At 46.2% G+C, this 21,761-nt stretch overlaps 1 protein-coding gene across 1 annotated transcript in view; it reads left to right on the top strand.

Annotated features, from left to right (window-relative positions):
• Positions 1 to 7,213: 7,213 nt before the first annotated feature.
• Positions 7,214 to 21,761, top strand: part of EFHD1 (EF-hand domain family member D1) — an 86,928-nt gene continuing 72,380 nt past the window's right edge. The window contains exon 1 of the mRNA XM_039912870.1: positions 7,214 to 7,232. The gene's annotated coding sequence lies outside the window, so the exon portion shown is untranslated. The remainder of the gene's footprint in view (positions 7,233 to 21,761) is intronic.

Raw genomic sequence — 21,761 nt, 5'->3', positions numbered from 1 at the left:
CTGGACTGAGCGCTTGGAATGGACAATTCGGCAACAGATAGAGACAATCCCTGCCCAGTGACGGGCTCACAGTTTAATCGGGGAAGACAGACGGACAAAAACAATTCATTCATTCATTCAATAGTATTTATTGAGCGTTTACTATGTGCAGAGCACTGGACTGAGCGCTTGGAATGGACAATTCGGCAACAGATAGAGACAATCCCGGCCCAATGACGGGCTCACTGTCTAATCGGTGGAAAGAGACGGACAAGACAACATAATCAGGATAAATAGAATCAAGGGGATGGACACCTCATTAACAAAATAAATGGGATAATAACATAAATAGGGTAATAAAAATATATACAAATAAGCAGAGTGCTGAGGGGAGGGGAAGGAAGAGGGGGAGGAGCAGAGGGAAAAGGGGCTGAGGGAGCTTAGCAGAGGGGAGGTGAAGGGAGGGCAGAGAAGGAGCAGAGGGAAAAGGGGAAGCTCAGTGTGGGCAGGCCTCTTGGAGAAGGTGAGCTCTCAGTAGGGCTTTGAAGAGGGGAAGAGAGTTAGTTTGGCGGAGGTGAGGAGGGAGGGCATTCCGGGTCAGCGGTAGGACGTGGGCCAGGGGCAGGGCCAGGGGTCGACAGCGGGATAGGCGTGAATGAGGCCCAGTGAGGAGGTGAGCGGCAGAGGAGCGGAGCATACCAGGTGGGCAGTAGAAAGAGAAAAGGGAGGAGAGGTAGGAGGGGGCAAAGTGCTGGAGAGCCTTGAAGCCCAGAGTGAGAAGTTTGGGGGTTTTTTGGGTTTTTTTGTTGGTATTTGTTAAGCGCTTACTATGTGCAGAACACTGTTTTAAGTGCGGGGGGAGATACAGGGTAATCAGGTTGTCCCACGTGAGGCTCACGGTCTTAATCCCCATTTTACAGATGAGGTAACTGAGGCCCAGAGAAGTGAAATGACTTGCCCACAGTCACACAGCTGACAAGTGGCCGAAGCGGGATTCTAACCCATGACCTCTGACTCCCAAGCCCAGGCTCTTTCCACTAAGCCACGCTGCTTCTCTTTTGTTTCATGCGGAGATTGATAGGCAACCACTGGAGGATTTTAAGGAGGGGAGTGACATGCCCAGAGCGTTTCTGCAGGAAGATGAGCCGGGCAGCGGAGTGAAGAATAGACTGGAGCGGGGAGAGATTCAATCTGTCACCAAATCTTGTCGGTCCCACCTTCACGACATCGCTAAAATCCACCCTTTTCTCTCCATCCAAACTGCTACCCCGTTAATACAGTCACTCATCCTATCCCTCCTGGATTACTGCATCAGCCTCCTTGCTAACCTCCTGCCTCTCCCCACTCCAATCCATACTTCACGCCACTGCCCGGATCATCTTCCTACAAAAACGTTCAGGACAAGTCACCCCCCTCCAAAATCTCCAGTGGTTACCTATCCACTTCCATGTCAAACAGAAACTCCTCGCCGTTGGCTTTAAAGCTCTCCATCACCTCGCTCCCTCCTACTTCATCTCGCTTCACTCCTTCCACAACCCAGCCCGCATACTTGGTTCCTCTAGTGCTACCCTTCGATCTCACCTATCTCGCTGCCGATCCCTGGCCCACAGCCCGCCTCTGGCCTGGAACGCCCTCCCTCCTCAAATCCGACGGACAGTTGCTCTCCCCTCCTTCAGAGCCTTGTGGAGGGCACATCTCCTCCAGGAGGCCTTCCCAGACTATGCCCCACTTTTCCTCATCTGCCACTCCCTCTGGGTCACCCTAACTTGCTCCCTTTGCTCTTCCCTATCCTCCCAGCCCCACAGCACTTACGTACATATCTATCATTTTATTTATTTATATTGATGTCTGTCTCCCCCCATCTAGACTGTGAGCTCGTTGTGGGCAGGGAATGTCTCTGTTTCTTGTTGTATTGTACTTTAGTGTTCACTGTTCTGCACACGGTAAGGACTTAACAAATACGATTGATTGAATGAATGAATAAATGAAATACAACAATAATAATATGGAGGGGGAGAGAGTTCCAGACCAAAGGGAGGATGTGAAGCAGCATGGCTCAGTGGAAAGAGCATGGGCTTGGGAGTCAGAGGTCAAGGGTTTGAATCCCGCCTCTGCCACTTGTCAGCTGTGTGACTGTGGGCAAGTCACTTAACTTCTCTGGGCCTCAGTTACCTCATCTGTCAAATGGGGATTAAGACTGTGAGCCTCATGTGGGACGACCTGATGACCCTGTATCTCCCCCAGTGCTTAGAACAGTGCTCTGCACATAGTAAGCGCTTAACAATGACCGCCATTATTAGTATTATTATGTGAAAAAGGTTGGCAGTGAGATAGATGAGATCGAGGCACAGTGAGCAAGCTGGAGCAGTGTGGGCTGGGCTGAAGTAGGAGATCAGTAAGGTAAGCGGGAGTGAACTGATTGACTGCTTTAAGCCAATGGTAAGGATTTTCTATTTGATGCAGAGGTGGATAGCCAACCAATCAATCAGTCAATGGTATTTATTGAGTGCTTACTGTGTGCAGAGCACTGTACTAAGCGTTTGGGAGAGTACAATACAACAGAATCAGCAGGTGCATTCTTGGGGAGTGGGGAGATGAGGACTGAAGGCTTTCTGTAGAAAAATGATCCGGGCAGCAGAGTGAAATATGGGCTGGAGTGGGGAAAGACAGGAGGCTAAGAGGCTGGGAGGTCCTCTCTCACCTCGTTCCAGTCTATTCTTCATTCCGCTGCCCGGCTCATCTTCCTGCAGAAACGATCTGGGCATGTCACTCCCCTTCTTAAACAACTCAAGTGGTTGCCTATCAACTTCCGCTCCAAACAAAAACTGCTCACTCTAGGCTTCGAGGCTCTACGTCACCTTGCCCCTTCCTACCTCTCCTCCCTTCTCTCTTTCTACCGCCCACCCCGCACGCTCCGCTCCTCCGCCGCCCACCTCCTCACCGTCCCTCGGTCTCGCCCATCCCGCCGTCGACCCCCGGGCCGCGTCCTCCCGCGGTCCCGGAACCCCCTCCCTCCTCACCTCCGCCAAACTGATTCTCTTTCCCTCTTCAAAACTCTACTTAAAACTCACCTCCTCCAAGAGGCCTTCCCAGACTGAGCTCCCCTTCTCCCTCTACTCCCTCTACCGCCCCCCCTTCACCTCTCCGCAGCTTAACCCTCTTTTCCCCCCATTTCCCTCTGCTCCTCCCCCTCTCCCTTGCCATCCCCTCAGCACTGTATTCGTCTGCTCAACTGTATATATTTTCATTACCCTATTTATTTTGTTAATTTTGTTAATGAAATGTACATCGCTTTGATTCTATTTAGTTGCCATTGTTTTTACGAGATGTTCTTCCCCTTGACTCTATTATTGCCACTGTTCTCGTCTGTCCGTCTCCCCCGATTAGACCGTAAGCCCGTCAAAGGGCAGGGACTGTCTCTATCTGTTGCTGACTTGTTCTTTCCAAGCGCTTAGTACAGTGCTCTGCACATAGTAAGCGCTCAATAAATACTATTGAATGAATTGAATGAAAGGTCAGCGAGGAGGCAGGTAGTCATTCATTCGATCATATTTATTGAGCACTCACTATGTGCAGAGCACTGTACTAAGCGCTTGGAATGTACAGTTCAGCAATAAAGAGAAACAATCCCTGCCCACAACGGGCTTACAGTCTAGAAGGGGGAAAACAGACATCAAAACAAGTAAACTGGCATCAATACAAATAAATAGAATTATAGATATATACACACTAAAATAAACAGGCATTAAAATAAATAAATAGAATTATTTATTCATTCATTTAATCGCATTTATTGAGCGCTTACTATGTGCAGAGCACTGGACTAAGATCTTGGAATGGACAATTCGGCAACAGAGATAATCCCTGCCCAACAACGGGCTCACAGCCTAACGGGGGAGACAGACAACAAAACAAAACAAAACAAGTAGTCTGGCGTCAATATCATCAAGATAAATAGAGTCATAGATATATGCACATCATTAACAAAATAGAGTTAGCGTGGCTTAGTGGAAAGAGCATGGGTTTGGGAATCAGAAGTCGTGGATTCTAATCACGGCTCTGGCACTTTGTCAGCTGTGTGACTTTGGGCAGTCACTTAACTTCTCTGTCCCTCAGTTCATCATCTGTAAAATGGGGGTTAATAATGTTGGTATTTGTTAAGCGCTTACTATGTGCAGAGCACTGTTCTAAGTGCTGGGGGAGATACAGGATCATCAGGTTGTCCCTCGTGAGGCTCACAGTCTTCATCCCCATTTTACAGATGAGGGAATTGAGGCACAGAGATGTTAAGTGACTTGCCCACAGTCACACAGCTGCCAAGTGGCAGATCCGGGATTCGAACCCATGACCTCCAGCTCCCAAGCCCGTGATCTTTCCACTGAGCCATGCTACCTCATGAATGTGAAGAATGTGAGCCCCACATGGGACAACCTGATTACTTTGTATCTACCCCAGCACTTAAAACAGTGCTTGGCACATAGTAAGCGCTTAACAAATGCCATCATTATTATTATATACACAAGTGCTGTGGGGTGGGGAGGGGAGTAGAGCAAAAAGAGCGTGTCGGAGCGATGGGAAGGGGAGGGGGAGCTGAGGAAAAGGGGGGCTTATTCTGGGAAGGCCTTCTGGAGGAGGTTCCCGTTCAGTAGGGCTTTGAAGGGGGGAAGTGTGATTGTTTGAGGAGGGAAGACGTTCCAGGCCAGAGGTAGGGGGTGGGACAGGGGTCGACAGCAGCACAGGTGAAAAGGAGGTCCAATGAGGAGGTTATTGGCAGCAGAGGAGCGGAGTGAGTGGGATGGGCTGTAGATGGAGAGAAGGGAGGTGAGGTAGGAGGGGACAATGGATGGACATCTCTGAAGCCAATAGTGAGGTGTTTTTGCTCATTTAGAGTTTTGTAGTCAAGGTGGAATAAGAGAACACAGAGGCCAGGAACCTTTACATTCTGTCATTTGCTAGGTTTTCACCTCAGCTGAGAGCTAACACAATCCCTTCCCTTTCCTGCATAACAGGCCCAAGCTATGTTTCTCCAAGAGGTAGGTGGTGACTGAGTTAGGGTAGGAAGGAGGGGAGACCTGTCTGCTTTCTGCACCTAGGACATGGCTCTGGGAAGTTCCATTTTGAATAATATTTGGGGATAAGGGGACCAATGCCAGCTACAGAGGATGAGCTAATAGTAATAATAATAATAATAATGATATTTGTTAAGCACTTACTATGGGCCAAGCACTGTACTAAGCGGTAGGGTAGGTACAAAATCATCAGGTCCCTCATGGCGCTCACAGTCTAAGTAGGAGGGAGAACAGGGATTGAATCCCCGTTTTACAAGTGAGGCACAGAGAAGTGAAGCGACTTACCCAAGGTCACACAGCAGACAAGTGGCAGAGTAAGCATTAGAACCCAGGACCAATGACTCTCAGGCCTGCGCTCTTTCCACTAGGCCACACTGCTTCTCAAGCTGCTGAAGAGGCAGCTACCTCACGGTATGCCGAGCGGGATGGAGGGCAGGAAGTCTGTGAGGAGGCTTTGCAACTCTGGGACGCTTTTTGAGGCAGAACTTTAGAGGCACCATAATTTTGAGGTAATAATGTTGGTATTTGTTAAGTGTTTACTATGTGCCGAGCACTGTTCTAAGCGCTGGGATCCATTCACTGGGCAATTAAGAGTGTTAGTGCACTGCATTTATCATTTGTACTCTTGCTAGATTCTTAATAGAGGTTTGGGCAGATCCATGCAAACTTCCAGAAAAGATTCTGTATAATGTTATTGTGTTATGCCAGCTTTCATGCAAGCTGTGTCACATACACTGGGTAGCCCACCATGTCATATGCATTGGGGTGCCCACCTTCAGTCAATCAAATCATTCGTATTTATGGAACACTTACTGTGTGCAAAGCACTGTAATAAGCAGTTGGGAGAAGTAGCGTGGTGTAGTGGATAGAGCATGGGCCTGGGAGTCAAAGTCATGGGTTCTAATCCCGGCACTGCCACTTATCTGCTGTGTGTCTTGGGCAAGTCACTTTACTTCTCTGGGCCTCAGTTTCCTCATTTGCAAAATGGGGATTGAGATTCTGAGCCCCACATGGGACAGGGACCGTGTTCAACCCGATTTGCTTGTATCCACCCCAGTGCTTAGTACAGTGGCTGGCAGAGAGTAAGCACTTAACAAATACCACAATTATTATATTACAAAATAATGAGAGTTGGTGGGCACCTTCCCTGCCCACACCGAGCTTGCCTTAGGGTGCCTGGCATGACACGTGCGTTTGTGACTTGCATTCATGTGCCTGCCATGTTACATGTAGAGGGGCACCCACCCTAGGGCAAGGGAAGCAACATGGCCTAGTGGATAGAGCGTGGGCCTTGGAGGTCATGGGTTCTAGAAAAGCCACGTGGCTCAGTGGAAAGAGGCTGGGCTTCGGAGTCAGAGATCATGAGTTCGACTCCTGGCTCTGCCACTTGTCAGCTGTGTGACTGTGGACAAGTCACTTAACTTCTCTGTGCCTCAGTTACCTCATCTGTAAAATGGGGATTAACTGCGAGCCTCACGTGGGATGACCTGATTACCCTGTATCTCCCCCAGCGTTTAGAACAGTGCTCTGCACATAGTAAGCGCTTAACAAATACCAACATTATTATTATTCTAATCCCTGCTCTGCCACTTGTCTGCTGTGTGGCCTTGGGCAAGTCACTTCACTTCTCTGGGCCTCAGTTACCTCATCTGTAAAATGGGGATTAAGACTGTGGGAGCCCTTTGCAGGACAGGACTGTGTCCAACCCAATTTTCTTGTATTCACCCCGGTGCTTAGTACAGTGCCTGGCCCATAGTAAGAACTTAACAAATACCATAATTATTATTATTGTTTCCCACCCACCTTCAATCAGCAGTTGGAAGCTGGTCCTCACAGGGAGGGCGTGGTGTTCTCAGGAGAGAAAGCCTCCCAGTGGGGTAATAATTCCAGCTTCTACACATTGTCAAGGTTGGTATATAAAGGTCTTCCCAACCTGGGAAATGACAACTTTTGGAAGGACAGCAATTATTAACCCCAGGCCTGCTTTAATTAATGCCCAGGGAGAGCTGCCAGACCTGACCCAACTGCCTTTTGCTTTCAGCTGGTCAGGGAGTCTTCCAAACCAGCTGCTGGTGCTTTCCCACGGACTCAGCCTGTTTCATTTCTTGGGTAGCAGTATTGTCCTCCTTCCACCAAGAGCTGTCTGAGCTAAAGAAGTTGGAAGGGCAAAGATTTCAAGTCCGGGTAAGTGAAAACCCTTTTTTCTCTAACTTTGTAGGGGGAGCCCAGTTGAAGATCTATAAACCCTGAGCCCGAGAGGGCAGAGAAGGAAGTGTGGGAAGGAACCAACACAGGAAAAGGAGAAGAAAAAACCAGGCCAAATATAGCCCCAAGGGATATCTGTCCTAAAGAGCTTTCAGTCCTGTGACCCAGCCAACATTCCATCCCATATTCTCTAAACTCCCAAACACCATACAATCAATCAATGGTATTTGAGTGCTCACTGTGTGCAGAGCACTGTACTAAACTCTTGGGAGGGTATCATTTAATCAGTGGCATTTACTGAGCACTTAGAGAACAATACAACAGAATTGGTAGACACATTCCCCGCCCACAAGGAGCTTACACTAAAGAGGGACTAAATTACATTCCTATTCTCAGAAGACAGTGATAATAAGGGGATGAATTGAATCAATCAATAGATTTCATTAAGCACTTATTCTATGCAGAGCGTAGAAACACTAAGTGTTTCTGAGGGGACAGAATTATCAGCCAAATCTTCGGCCTCGACCCTCTCCCATGCCGCTGCCTTCCCAACACGGGTGAGTTTTGACTTGTAGCAGATTGCCTGCCACTTCCTAGCCACTGCCCAAGCTAGGAATGGAATGGGCAGGCCTCTGCTGGACTCTCCCTCCCGTAGCCAAGACTGGTAGAGGACTGGGAACTCTCCAGGTATCTTCCCAGTTCCTTGAAGATGGGAAGAGCAGTGGTTTGCCAGTTATAAAGCAGGAAGGAATTCCAGGCAAAAGAAGCAATGTGGCCTAGTGAATAGAACATGGGGATAGAATGGGGTTCTAATCCCGGCCCTGCCACTTATCAGATGTGCAACTTGGGGCAAATCACTTAACTTCTCTGTGCCTCAGTTAAACTTATCTGTAAAATGGGGGTTAAGACTGTGAGCCCCACGTGGGACAACCTGATTACTCTGTATCTACCCCAGCACTTAGAACAGTGCTTAGCACATCGTAAGTGCTTAACAAATCCCATCATTATAGAACATAAACCTGGGAGACAGAAGGACCTGGGTCTTAATCCCAGCTCTGCCACTTGTCTGCTTCTCTGAACCTCAAGTTACCTCATCTGTAAAATGGGGATTAAGGCTGTGAGCCCCATGTGGGACTGGGACTGTGTCCAACCTGATTAACTTCTATCTACCCCCATGCTTAGTAAGGTACCTGGCACATAGTAAGTGCTCATAATAATAATAATAATGTTGGTATTTAAGCACTTACTATGTGCAGAGAACTGTTCTAAGCCCTGGGGGAGAGACAGGGTAATCAGGATGACCCATGTGAGTCTCACAATCTTAATCCCCATTTTCCAGATGAGGGAACTGAGGGACAGAGAAGTGAAGTGACTTGCCCAGAGTCACACAGCTGCCAAGTGGCAGAGCCGTGATTCAAACTCATGACCTCTGACTCCCAAACCCGGGCTCTTTCCACTGAGCCACGCTGCTCATCATATACCATTAAAAAAAGATAAACTGAAGTGGGAATGAGCCCCAATTAGCTCCTTTTAAAAGCTGCTTCCTTCCCAGACTCCCTCCCCTCCCCAGCTGCAATCAGTGAAATTTCCTGGCCCTAGGCTACTTGTCCTCAGAATTTTGCGCATTTAGATGCCGGCACTACATTTGATCTCCTGGAGAAGATTAATGCTGGAGGCTTGAATTAGAGAGTTCCCCGAGGCTCCTAGGTTGGCAGGGGAGCGGGGAGGGAGGCTCTCCTCAGACCTCAGAGATGCAGATACCGTTCCAGGAATGTCTGCCTGAAAATTCCCTAAACAGAGTTTGCCACAGAGGAGAAATCAAACCGTTATCCTGGGGGGAAGGCCTGTTCAGATCTCGAGCTCTGACCTGTGAGATAGGGACTGAGTCCAATATATCTGATATATGTCCGATATATAGATATATCTATAGATTTATATATATATACTATACTATAGATATATCTATATATATACTATAGAGAAGCAGCATGCTCAGTGGAAAGAGCATGGGGCTTTGGAATCAGAAGTCATGGGTTCGAATCCTGACTCTGCCACTTGTCAGCTTTGGGCCTGTGGGCAAGCCACACAGCACTGTACTAAGAGCTTGGAATGGAGAATTCGGCCTTCATATGGACCCCAGGGCTCGGCGGAGAGTAAGCGCTTCACCAGTAACCGCCTCGTTGGGATCAGGATGAGGATGAGGATCACTGCACGGTTCTGGCTGCTCATCCGCTCAGCTATATATATTTTCATTACTCTATTTATTTTTACTAATGAAATGTACATCACCTTGATTCTGTTTATGTGCTATTGTTTTAATGAGATGTTCATCCCCTTGATTCTATTGATTGCTATTGTATTTGTCTGTCTCCCCCGATTAGACTGTAAACCCATCAATGGGCAGGGACTGTCTCTATCTGTTGCCGATTTGTACATTCCAAGTGCTTAGTACAGTGCTCTGCACATAGTAAGCGCTCATTAAATACTATTGAATGAATTAAGTCACTTAACTTCTCTGTGACTCAATTACCTCATCTGTAAAATGGGGATTGAGACTGTGAGCCTCACATGGGACAACCTGATTAACCTGTATCTACCCCAGCGCTTAGAATAGTGCTCGGCACATAGTAAGCGCTTAACAAATGCCAACCTTATTATTATCTGATGATCTTTTGATCTTTCATCTACCCCAGCACAGAGTAAGTGCTTAACAAATGTCAGTGTGGCCTAGTGGAATGAGCTTGGGCTTGGGAGTCAGAGGAAATGGGTTCTAATCCCCCCTCTGCCACTTGTCAGCTCTGTGACCTTGGGCAAGTCACTTCACTTCTCTGGGCCTCAGTACCTCATCTGTAAAATGGGATTTCAATGCCTGTTCTCCCTCCTGCTTAGATTGTGAGCCCTATGTGGGACAGAGATGGTGTCTGACCTGAATACCTTGCATCTTCCCCAGCCCTTAGAACAATGCTTGACACACAGTAAGCGCTTAACGAATACCATTATTATCATTATTATCAAAAATATTAATAATAATAATAAAACTTAAGGCGTCGTGCATGTCTGTGTTGCCACAGAGGAGTGATGTTAAAATTCACCTAATAATTTTGGTCCAATAGGAAACCGTGACCTTGGGCAAGTCACTTAACTTGTCTGTGCCTCAGTTTGTCTATACAATGGGGATTAAATATCTGAGTTCTCTCCCTTTTAGACAACAATTCCATGTGGGATGGGTTTGATGTATGCTCTGCATATCTTGTATCTACCCCAGTGGTTACTAAAGTGGCAAGCAGCGTGGCTTAGTGGAAAGAGCACGGGCTTGGGAGTCCTAGCTTGTGGGTTCTAATTCCTGTTCTGCCACTTATCAGCTGTGTGACTGTGGGCAAGTCACTTCTCTGTGCCTCAGTTACCTCATGTGTAAAATGGGGATGAAGACTGAGAGTCCCATGTGGGACAACCTCATTACCCCAGTGCTGAGAACATTCATTCAATAGTACTTATTGAGTGCTTACTATGTGCAGAACACTGTACTAAGGGTTTGGAATGGACAAATCGGTAACAGAGACAGTCCCTGCCCTTTGACGGGCTTACAGTCTAATCACGGGCTTACAATTCTTGTAAAAAAAACAATACCATCATTTTCATTATTTTCATTAATAAAAATAAATAGAATCAGAATAATAAATATGTAAATATATACTCAAGTGCTGAGGGGTGGAGAAAGGGGTGGAGCAAAGGGAGCAAGCCAGGGCAATGGGGTGGGCTTATCTACAGCGCTTATGTACATAGCTTTAAATTATAGATTAACAATTATTTATTTATATAAATGTCTGTCTCACCCTCTAGACTGTAAGCTCATTATAGGCAATGAATGTGTCTGCTAATTCTGTTGTACTCTCCCAAACGCTTAGTACAGGAGTCTACACATAGTAAGCGCTCAATAAATACCATTGATTGATTTATTGATTCTAGCCCCAGCACCACTAATTGCCTGCTTTGTGAAAATGGAAAAGTCCCTTAACTTCTCTGTGTCTCACTTTAGTCAAGCGTAGCTTTGTGGAAAGAGTATGGGCTTGGGAGTCAGAGGTCATGGGTTCTAATCCTGCTCTGCCGCTTGTCAGCTGTGTGACCTTGGGCAAGTCACTTCTCTGTGCCTCAGTTCCGTCATCTGTAAAATGGGGATGAAGACTGTGAGCCCTGCATGGGACAACCTGATGACCTTGTATCTACCCCAGTGCTTAGAACAATGCTTGGTACATAGTAAGTGCTTAACAAATATCAACATTATTATTATTATTATTATGGTATGGGGATTAAAATACCTGTTTTCCCTCCTTCTTGAATTTTGAGCCCAGTGTGGGAGAGGAGGGACTGTCTGATCTGATTATCTTGCATTTCTCATGCTTAGCACAGAGCTTAACACATACAAAGAGCTTAATAAATCCCATTATTAGTATTACTATTAATCAGACAAGGGTGTCTGAGAACTGCTTCTGTTTTACATTGCAGGGTTTCACTTGAAGGCTTTTGCTGTCTCGTCACCCTATGCCCACACCGCTTTTTTTTGCTTTTTAAACAGGACACCTGGTTTCACAGGGATAGGTCTTTTAAAAAATCTTTTTCAGAAACAGCAGACTCAGGCAGGGACAGTGGCCAGGTGCTGCACCCTCACAGTTTAGAATAGTTATGTGTATTTTTACCAAGAAAACTCTTTAGATCCACTACCAGAACAGTTGCAGATGGAGATGGGGCGTTCTGGGAGAGATGTATCCGTAGAGTTGCTATGGGTAGGAGACGACTCGACACATAAGACAGGCACTAGAGTCGATGTAAGAAAATCAGATCAAGCCTCATCAGGGGCTCACAGACTGAGTCAGAGGGAGTAGGCAACATCCCTCCCCCATTCTACAGATGAAGAAACTGAGGCAGAGAGCAGTGGTGCCTTGCCTAAGATCATCCAGCAGGTCAGATGCAGAGGTGAGATTACAGCGCTGGTCTTCTGATCCCCAGCTCCATGATCTTTCCATAAGGTCACACTGCCTTAAATGGAATAATAATAATTATAATGATGATAATCGTGGTATTTAAGTGCTTACTACGTGCCAAGCATTGTTCTAAGTGCTGGAGTAGATACAAGGTGATCGGATTGGACACAGTCCCTGTCCCACATGGGGCTCCCAGCCTTAATCCCCATTTTCCAGAAGCACAGCTCTGGGATCTGGCTGTCCCTGCACCTTCCTAGAGGTAGCCTAGAATCTATTCCCATCCCGGGGGCTCAGGCTGGACCAACAGGGGCCACCCCCAACTGCCCTCCCCTCCACCACTCCCATGGGGTTCACTGCCCGGTACCCAGACAAGCTGAGGGTTTTAGCCCAGGGTGGGAGGGGATTCCTGGCCTACCTCCCCACTGGCAGTCCCATTCACTCATTCAATTGTATTTATTGAGCCCTTACTGTGTGCAGAACACTCTACTAAACGCTTGGGAAAGTACCTTACAGCAATAAAGGCAGACTATCCCTGACCATAACGAGCTCACAGACTAGAAGGGGGAGATCACGGTCTCTCTGTCGCCCAAAGGGGTGTGGGGCTCCCACCTGGAGCTGCCGGAATCCTCCCTCTAGTCCCAGACTCCAGGGTCGGGGGCAACTCTCCGCTTCACACCACAAGTCTGTGCCAAAGTCGTGGGGACCGCACTGTACACAGTGCTAAGAACAGTGCTTTGCACGCTGTAAGTGCTCCTCTAGACTGTGAGCCCATCCACTGTGGGCTGGGACTCTCTCTCTTTACTGCCATACTGTCCATTCCAAGTGCTTAGTACAGTGCTCTGCACACAGTAAGGGCTCAATAAATACGACTGAATGAAATACAGTTGACCTCAACACAGTAAGCACTCAATAAATACCTCTGGCTGATTGTTGCTTTCTCACTGGTGTAGCTGCAGGAGGTGGAGAGGGCACCCCCACTTCTCACCCCCCGGGCCAGTGGTCTGCTTCCTCACCGATTTTTTTTTATGGTGTCTGTTAAACGTTTACTATGTATCAAACACTGTTCTAAGCACTGGAGAGTACAGTGTAATAGACACATTCTCTGCCCACAACAAGCTTACAGTCTAGAAGACGAACAGTACTGTACATTTGGAAGAGTACGGTACAACAGAATTTGCAGACACGTTCCCTGCCCATATTGAACATACAGTCTAGAGGGGGAGACATACATGAATATGAATAAATATGTAGTTTTAAATATATAATTTAAAGATATGTACATAAGTGCTGTGGGGTTGAGGGATGGAGCGAATATCAAATGTCCAAAGGTCACAGATCCAAGTGGATAGACATGCTGAAGGGAGAAGGAGCTGGGGAAAAGGGCTTCATCATGTTAAACAACTGTAGGCTTTGCCAAGCTCTTCTAGAGATGCCTTGTGGCCACTGCCTGTGGGTTGGAAGAAAAAATGGTAAAGAATTAAATGGAAAATCATAGAGAAGCAGCGTAGCTCAGTGGAAAGAGCCCGGGTTTGGGAGTCAAAGGTTATGGGTTCGAATCCTGGCTCTGCCACTTGGCAGCTGTGTGACTGTGGGCAAGTCACTTAACTTCTCTGTGCCTCAGTTACCTCATCTTTAAAATGGGAATTAAGACTGTAAGCCTCAAGTGGGGCAACCTGATTACCCTGTATCTACCCCAGTGCTTAGAACAATGCTCTGCACATAGTAAGTGCTTAACAAATACCAACATTATCACTATTATTATTATTCTCCAGAGTTCCCATAGAGGGGTGCAAGCAAGAGGCATTTTACCAAAATGAACAGATAAAATGGATTCCAAGGTTGCTCGTTCTTATTTCCTTTATTAATCATGTCAACCATTAATCATAATAATTATTAATCCTTTATTAATCATTACTAATTTTGCCCTCACAGTTGCACCTGCACCCTTTATTCACCCCTCCCTCGCCCCTACAGCACTTAGCTATACCTAATTTATTTTAATTTATTCATTCATTCAGTAGTATTTATTGAGCGCTTACTATGTGCAGAGCACTGTACTAAGCGCTTGGAATGTACAATTCAGCAACAGAAAGAGACAATCCCTGCCCAATGACAGTTAATGTCCCACTCTAGACTGCGAGCTCGTTGTGGGCAGGGCACGTGTCTGCCAACTCTGTTGTATTGTGCCCTTCCAAGCGCTTAGTCTGGTGTTCTGCACACAGTGAGAACTCAATAAATACGATTGATTGATTGATTATCATTCCGGGCAGGTGCAATTACAGGGCCTCTCCAGCAGGGGGAGGGCCTATCCCTTCTTTTCCTGCAGATGTGCTAATATAAAATAATGTTGTAGCCTTCCTTCGAATGATGGATGAGTCTCTGTACCGTCATAGAGACTTATAATAATAATAATTTTGGTATTTGTTAAGCGCTTACTATGTGCAGAGCACTGTTCTAAGCTCTGGGGTAGATACAGGGCAATCTGGTTGTCCCATGTGAGGCTCACTGTCTTCATCCCCCCTTTCCAGATGAGGTAACTGAGGCACAGAGAAGTGAAGTGACTTGCCCAAGGTCACACAGCAGACAAGTGACGGAGCCAGGACTAGAACCCAGGTCCCTGGTAGACACGTTCCCTGCCCATAAGGAGTTTAGCAGTGTAAACAAAAATTCTACATACAGAACCCCTCTGCAGCCCAGTGACCCCCCCAGCATCATGCCCGTGCTCTGCCTTAGAACCCCGGACCAGCAGGCAGTTGCCAGGGGCAGTTGCCATTGTCATTTTTGCAGCCCACTTTAGCCAACTGCTCTCTGGATTCCTGTTGAGCCTGTGCACTTGGCAAGATGCCCTAGGTGGTTGTTCCGTCAGAAACCTTCTCCACTGATGACATGGCCCAAAGTCTTCCTCTGCCTCTGGCTGTTTCACCTTCTCAATGCTCTGAGGCAGATGTCATATTTTGAAGAAGAAAGACCAAGTATAATAATAATGTTGGGATTTGTTAAGCGCTTACGATGTGCAAAGCGCTGTTCTAAGTGCTGGGGTAGATACAGGGTAATCAGGTTGTCCCACATGAGGCTCACAGTCTTAATCCCTATTTTACAGATGAGGTAACTGAGGCACAGAGAAGTTAAGTGACTTGCCCACAGCAAGTATCCTCTTATATACTGCTATTTCCCCTGTGCTGTAATTTATTGGAATAGCTGCCTCCCTCTCTAGAGTATAAGCTCCTTGTGGGGAGGGAACATCTCTATGAATTGTATTTTATACACTGGCAAGCTGCATGGCCTATTAGAAAGAGCCTAGACCCGGGAGTCAGAGTACCCGGGCTCTAATCCCGGCTCTGCCACTTGCCTACTGTCTGACCTTGGGCAAGTCACTTCACTTCTCTGTGCCTCAGTTTCCTCAACTGAAAAATGGGGATTCAATCCCTGATCTCCATCCTACTTAGACTGTTAGCCCCATGAGGGAACGGATTATCTTGTATCTACCCCAGTGCTTAGTACAATGCTTGGCACAGAGTAAGCACTTAACAAATGCCACAATTATTATTAGAAGTATTATCATTATCATTGTTATTATTACTCTCCCAATTGGTTAATACAGTATTTTGCACGCAGTAAATATCCATATCCATACCAGATTGAGCTTCCCCTTTTACCCTCTGCTGCCTCTCTGCCCTCTCTTCACCTCCCCTCAGCTAAACCCCCTTTCCCCCCTTTCCCTCTGCTCCTCCTCCTCTCCCTTCCCCTCCCCTCGGCACTGTGCTCATCTGCTCATTTGTATATATTTTTATTACCCTATTTATTTTGTTAATGATGTGTACATCCCCTTGATTCTATTTATTGCTATTGTTTTTGTCTGTCTCCGATTAGACTGTAAGCCCGTCAATGGGCAGGGATTGCCTCTATCTGTTGCTGAATTGTACATTCCAAGCACTTAGTACAGTGCTCTGCACATAGTAAGCGCTCAATAAATACTATTGAATGAATGAATGATTGAATCCATAAATATCCATAGATATTATGGATATATTATGGATTAAATAACCATAAATATTTAATTATTTAAATAATTTAATTGATGAATTAATTGACTTATTGCGAGACTGTAAGAATTGTGAGGGCAGGGATTGTCGCTCTTTATTGCCGAGTTGTACTTTCCAATCGTTTAGTACAGTGCTCTGCACACAGCAAGTGCTCAATAAATAGACTGAATGAATGAATTGCAACTACAATACTATATTATACCCTATGCATCAATCTGACTACAGGGAAAGCAGTGAAGGTAGCCGCGTTAGGGGAATGAAACCCCATCCAGTCTTGCTTTAAAAGGTCTAACCGTGGTGGTTGGTAAAGAGTTTGTTTTATAGGCCAAAGAAAACCTAGATCCAACATAATCATCAGCAGCAGCAGTCATTTGGGGGTTCCTACTGTGGGTGAAGAACCGTGCTAAGGTTCTGGGGGAAAAGCCTGAGAAGATGACATGTTCCTTTCTCTAGAAGAGTTTACAATTTCTAGAACAGCTCTGCTCCTTTAACCTAGCCAAATGTTAGCCAGATATCCTGAGAATTTGGGGGCACCATCGTCCTTGATCCAGATCCGTGTGTTCAGGCTCCACTTTTTGTTCCCAAACCCTGACCTCACTATGTGATCTGTGCTGTGTTCCGCCCTGTCCTGCCTCCCCTCATTAAAGGCTGGCACATTCATCATCATCTAATGTTAATCATAGTATTTCTTAAGCACTTACTATGTGTCAAGCACTGTTCTAAGCGCTGGGGTAGATACAAGCTACTTAGGTTGGACAAAGTCCCTGTCCCACCTGGGGTTCACAGTCTTCATCCCCATTTTACAGATGAGGGAACTGAGGCCCAGAGAAGCAAAATGACTTGCCCAAGGTCACCCAGCAGACAAATGGAGGAGCTGGGATTAGAACCCAGTTCCTTCTGTCTCCCAGGCCCCTGCTTTATCTACTGGGCTATACACTCCTCTAGATAAGGGAACATCTGCTAACTGTATTGTATTTGGTGCAGAGCACTGTAATAATAATAATAATAATAATGATGATGGTTTTTGTTAAGCACTTACTATGTGCAAAGCACTGTTCTAAGCGCTGGGGGATACAAGGTGATCAGCTTGTCCTAGTGGGGCTCACAGTCTTCATCCCCATTTTACAGTGCTAAGCAATAGAGTACAATATAAAATAAGTGGACATGTTCCCTGTCCACAACAAGTTTACAGTCTAGTGGGGAGACAGACAATAAAATCAATAAATAATTTATAAAATAGAATTTATAGATAGGCATATAGGGTGGTGTTTTGAGCCTTTATCCCTCCACCTCATAGCAGCGTCCAGTTTAGCATCCAGAGTACATCTGAGTAATATAGTCATACCTCCTTTGGTAAGGCTAAGTAGTGAGCAAGAAGAGAGAGCCAAGTATCCCCACTGAACATCCCATTTAATTCCCAGCATCCTCAGTTGTATTATCCCAGCTCTGCCACTTGTCAGCTGTGTGACTGTGGGCAAGTCACTTCACTTCTCTGTGCCTTAGTTACCTCATCTGTAAAATGGGCATTAAGATTGTGAGCCTCACGTGGGACAACCTGATGACCCTGTACCTATCCCAGTGCTTAAAACAGTGCTCTGCACATAGTAAGAGCTTAACAAATACCAACATTATTATTATTATTATCAACCCAAAAGCCACCTCTCGCCCATTATATAGAGTTGTGCATACATTTCCAGCACTTGTGTATCAATTAATCGGTAAATTGTATTTACTGATTACTGTGTGCAGAGCACTGTACTAAGTGCTTGGGAGAGTACAGTATAACAGAGTTGGTAGACATGTTTCCTACCCAAAAGGAGTCTAGAGGGGGAGACAGACATTAACCTTCCCTCCTTCCAAGTCTTATGGAAGGCACATCTCCTCCAAGAGGTCTTCCCTGACAAAGCCCCACTTTCCTCTTCTCCCACTCCCTTCTGCATCGCTTGTCTTGCTGCTTTGTTCTTCCCCCGCCCCAGCCCCACAGCACTTATGTACCTATCTGTAATTGATTTATTTATACTAAGGTCTGTCTCCCCTGACTACTGTTAGCTCGTGGTGGGAAGAAATGTGTCTGTTTTTGATGTATTTGTACTCTCCCAAGCACTTAGTACAGGGCTCTGCACCCAGTAAGTGCTCAATAAATATGACTACCTGAATGAATGAATGAATGAATGATATTACAGGTATGTATGTAAGTACTATGGGGCTGAGGGAGGGGTGAAGAAAGGGAGCAAATCCAAGTATATTCTTTCATTCAGTTATATTTATTGAGCACTTACATTGTGCAGAGCCCTGTACTAAGAACTTGGGAGAGTACAATATAACAGTAAACAGTGACAGTGCCCACAATGAGCTTACAGCCTAGAGGAGGGGAAGACAGACATCAACACAAATAAATAAAATTACAGGTATGTACATAAGTCCTGTGGGGCTGGGAGAAGGAGGCAAATCAGGGCGATGCAGAAGGGAGCGGGAAATGAGGAAAAGTGCGGTTTAGTCTGGGAAGGTCTCTTGGAGGAGATGTGCCTTCAATAAGGTTTTAAAGAGAGGGAAAGTAATTGTCAGATTTGAGGAGGGAGGGCATTTCAGGCCAGAGGCAGGATGTGGGCCAGGGGTCAGCGGCAAGACAGGTGAGATGGAGGCACAGTGAAAAGGTTAGTACTACAGCAGCAAAGTGTGCAGGCTGGATTGTAGAAGGAGAGAAGTGAGGTGAGGTAGGAGGGGACAAGGTGGTGAACTGCTTTAAAGCCAATGGTGAGGAGTTTTTGTTTGATGCGGAGTTGGATGGGCAACCACTGGAGTTTTTTGAGGGGCGGAGGGGGGACACATTCTGAACATTTTTTTGTAGAAAAATGATCTGGGCAGCAGAGTGAAGTATGGACTGGAGTAGGGAGAGATAGGAGGCTGGGAGGTCAGCAAGGAGGCTGATGCAGTAATTCAGGTGGGATAGGATGAGTGATTATATTAACATGGTAGCAATTAGGATGGAGAGGAAAGGGTGGATTTTAGAGATGTTGTGAAGGTGGGACCAACAGGATTGAGTGATGGATAGAATATGTGGGTTGAATGAGAGAGAGGAGGAGAGAGAGGAGTTAAGGATAACACCATGGTTCTGGGCTTGTGAGAGAGGAAGGCTGGTGGTGCTGTCTACAGTGATGGGAAAGTCAGGGAGAGGACAGCGTTTGGATGGGAAGATAAGGAGTTCCGTTTTGGACATGTTAAGTTTGAGGTGACCAAGTAGAGATGTCTTGAAGGTGGGAGGAGATGAGAAGACGCTGAGTATATGCCTCTTCAATAGTACATTCTTTTTTCTGATATTTCATCCTGACATATCCATCGACTCTCTATGGATCTCTGTTCTTCCTACTGCTCCCACTATTAGTAAATATTTTTATGGTTGATTCCTCCATCAGACTGTGAGCTCCTTGTGAGTGGAGAATGTGCTCATACTTCTTGGGAACCTAATACAATGCATTGCACTTAGGTAGCGTACTCAAAAATATCATTATTACTACTAATATTACAAATGTGTAGGTCCTGAAAAATTAAGGGATTAACCCAAAGTCACTCGTGAGTCAGTGACAGCTTGGGAAAGAATGTGAGCTGTCTTGGATTGGGTCTGGAGCCCAGAATCATTTATGTGACACTATGGGTTAGAAAAAAATCCTGACATCCACCAGTCCAGTGAGCAGTGGCAGCAGGGATGCTTAATTCATTTCACGGAGCAGCGTGGTTTAGTGGCTAGAGCACGGGCCTGGGAGTCAGGAGAACATGGGTTCTACTCCTGGCTCCGCCACTTGTCTGCTATGTGACCTTGGGCAAATCACTTCACTGCTCTGTGCCTCCGATTACCTCATCTGTAAAATGGGGTTTAAGTCCATGAGCCGTATGTGGGATATGGACTGTATCCAACCTGATTACTATATATCTAACCCAGTACTTAGAACAGTGCCTGGCAAATAGTAAGCATTTAACAAATTCATTTAAAAAGAACACCTGATTTAACACAGATTTTTGTGCTAACGGCCTACATCTCCTACTCTGCGTAGGAGGAAGGTTGCCTTATATGTTTTATATAACAAATCCCTGCTGTCCAGAAGCTAAACAAGCAACATTAGTGACCTAAGAAAAATGAATTGCCCCAAAGCTCAGAAGAGGGGTGTAGAGAAAATCAGGTCTTTCAAAAAACAGGCCTTGGGGCAGTTAAGTCCTGTACCATTTTAACTTTTTATTTAAAAAAATCACCATTCTTTATGGCTGACTGGCAGTCAAATGTAGAAGAACTCATATAGCCTTAAAATTATCTGTCTCTTTAAATGTCTTCTGGAGGGCAGGAAAGAAAGGCTTCTATAAGTCTTGGACTTGGGATTTTGTTCTGGGTTAATTTTAGCCACAGAATCTGAAAAGATAATGCCAGGTCACAGGGAGGAGGGAAATAGGACTGAATTTAAGGCAGCCTCTTTCTTTTTTTCAGAAATAAACTTTACTAGGCCCCGTGGCTTGGTGGATAAAGCATGGGCCTGGGAGTCAAAAGGAGCTGGATTCTAATCCCAACTCTACCACGTCCCTGCTGTGTGATCTTGGGCAAGTCACCTCATTTCTCTGTACCTCAGTTACCTCATCCGTTAAATGAGGATTAAGACTGTGAGCCCCATGTGGGACAGGGACTGTGTTTACCCAATTTGCTTGTATCTATCCCATGGCTTAGTACAGTGCCTGGCAAATAGTAAGCACTTAACAAATACCACTGCTATCATTATTATTATTAATCCCTCGTGTTCACTGGTGTTTAGGGAGGGACAGCCCATGTCAGTTTAAAGGCCCTGATACTTATCAACATTTTCAGCCACACCTGCACACTGGATTAAGGTCACCTGGATCACTTTCACCTTCAGGCTCCTAGTTTCTAAGGCTAGGTCCTAGTGCCCGTAGTTTAACACAGCCAGGGGAAGAATTGTCTTGGGCTCCACACTCTTTTGCCCTGAGAAATTTCCTAGCAGTATTACAAGAGGAGTTATCCTGCCTTCTTGCCAAATCCAGTGGCTCCTCCTCTATCCTAATCCTCCTTGACCGCTCAGCTGCCTTTGACACTGTCGACCATCTCCTTCTCCTCAACATGTTATCCAACCTTGGCTTTACTGACTCTGTCCACTCCTGGTTCTCCTCTTAACTCTCTGGCTGTTTATTCTCAGTTTCCTTCATGGGCTCCTCCTCCCCCTCCCATCCACTAACTGTAGGGGTTCCTCAAGGGTCAGTTCTTGGCCCTCTTCTGTTCTCCATCTACACTCACTCCCTGGGTAAACTCATCTGCTCCCACGGCTTCGACTCTCTCTACGCAGATGACACACAAATCTACATCTCCTCCCCTGTTCTCTCCCCCTCCCTCCAGTCTCGTATCTCCTCCTGCCTTCAGGACGTCTCCACCTGGATGTCTGCTCGCCACCTAAAACTCAACGTGTCCAAGACTGAGCTCCTATCTTCCCCCC

This window comes from Ornithorhynchus anatinus, chromosome 1 (assembly GCF_004115215.2).
Source record: "Ornithorhynchus anatinus isolate Pmale09 chromosome 1, mOrnAna1.pri.v4, whole genome shotgun sequence".
Taxonomy (NCBI): Eukaryota; Metazoa; Chordata; class Mammalia; order Monotremata; family Ornithorhynchidae; genus Ornithorhynchus; species Ornithorhynchus anatinus.
Note: the sequence above shows the minus strand (reverse complement) of the source record. Positions and strands in the feature narration are given on the sequence as shown.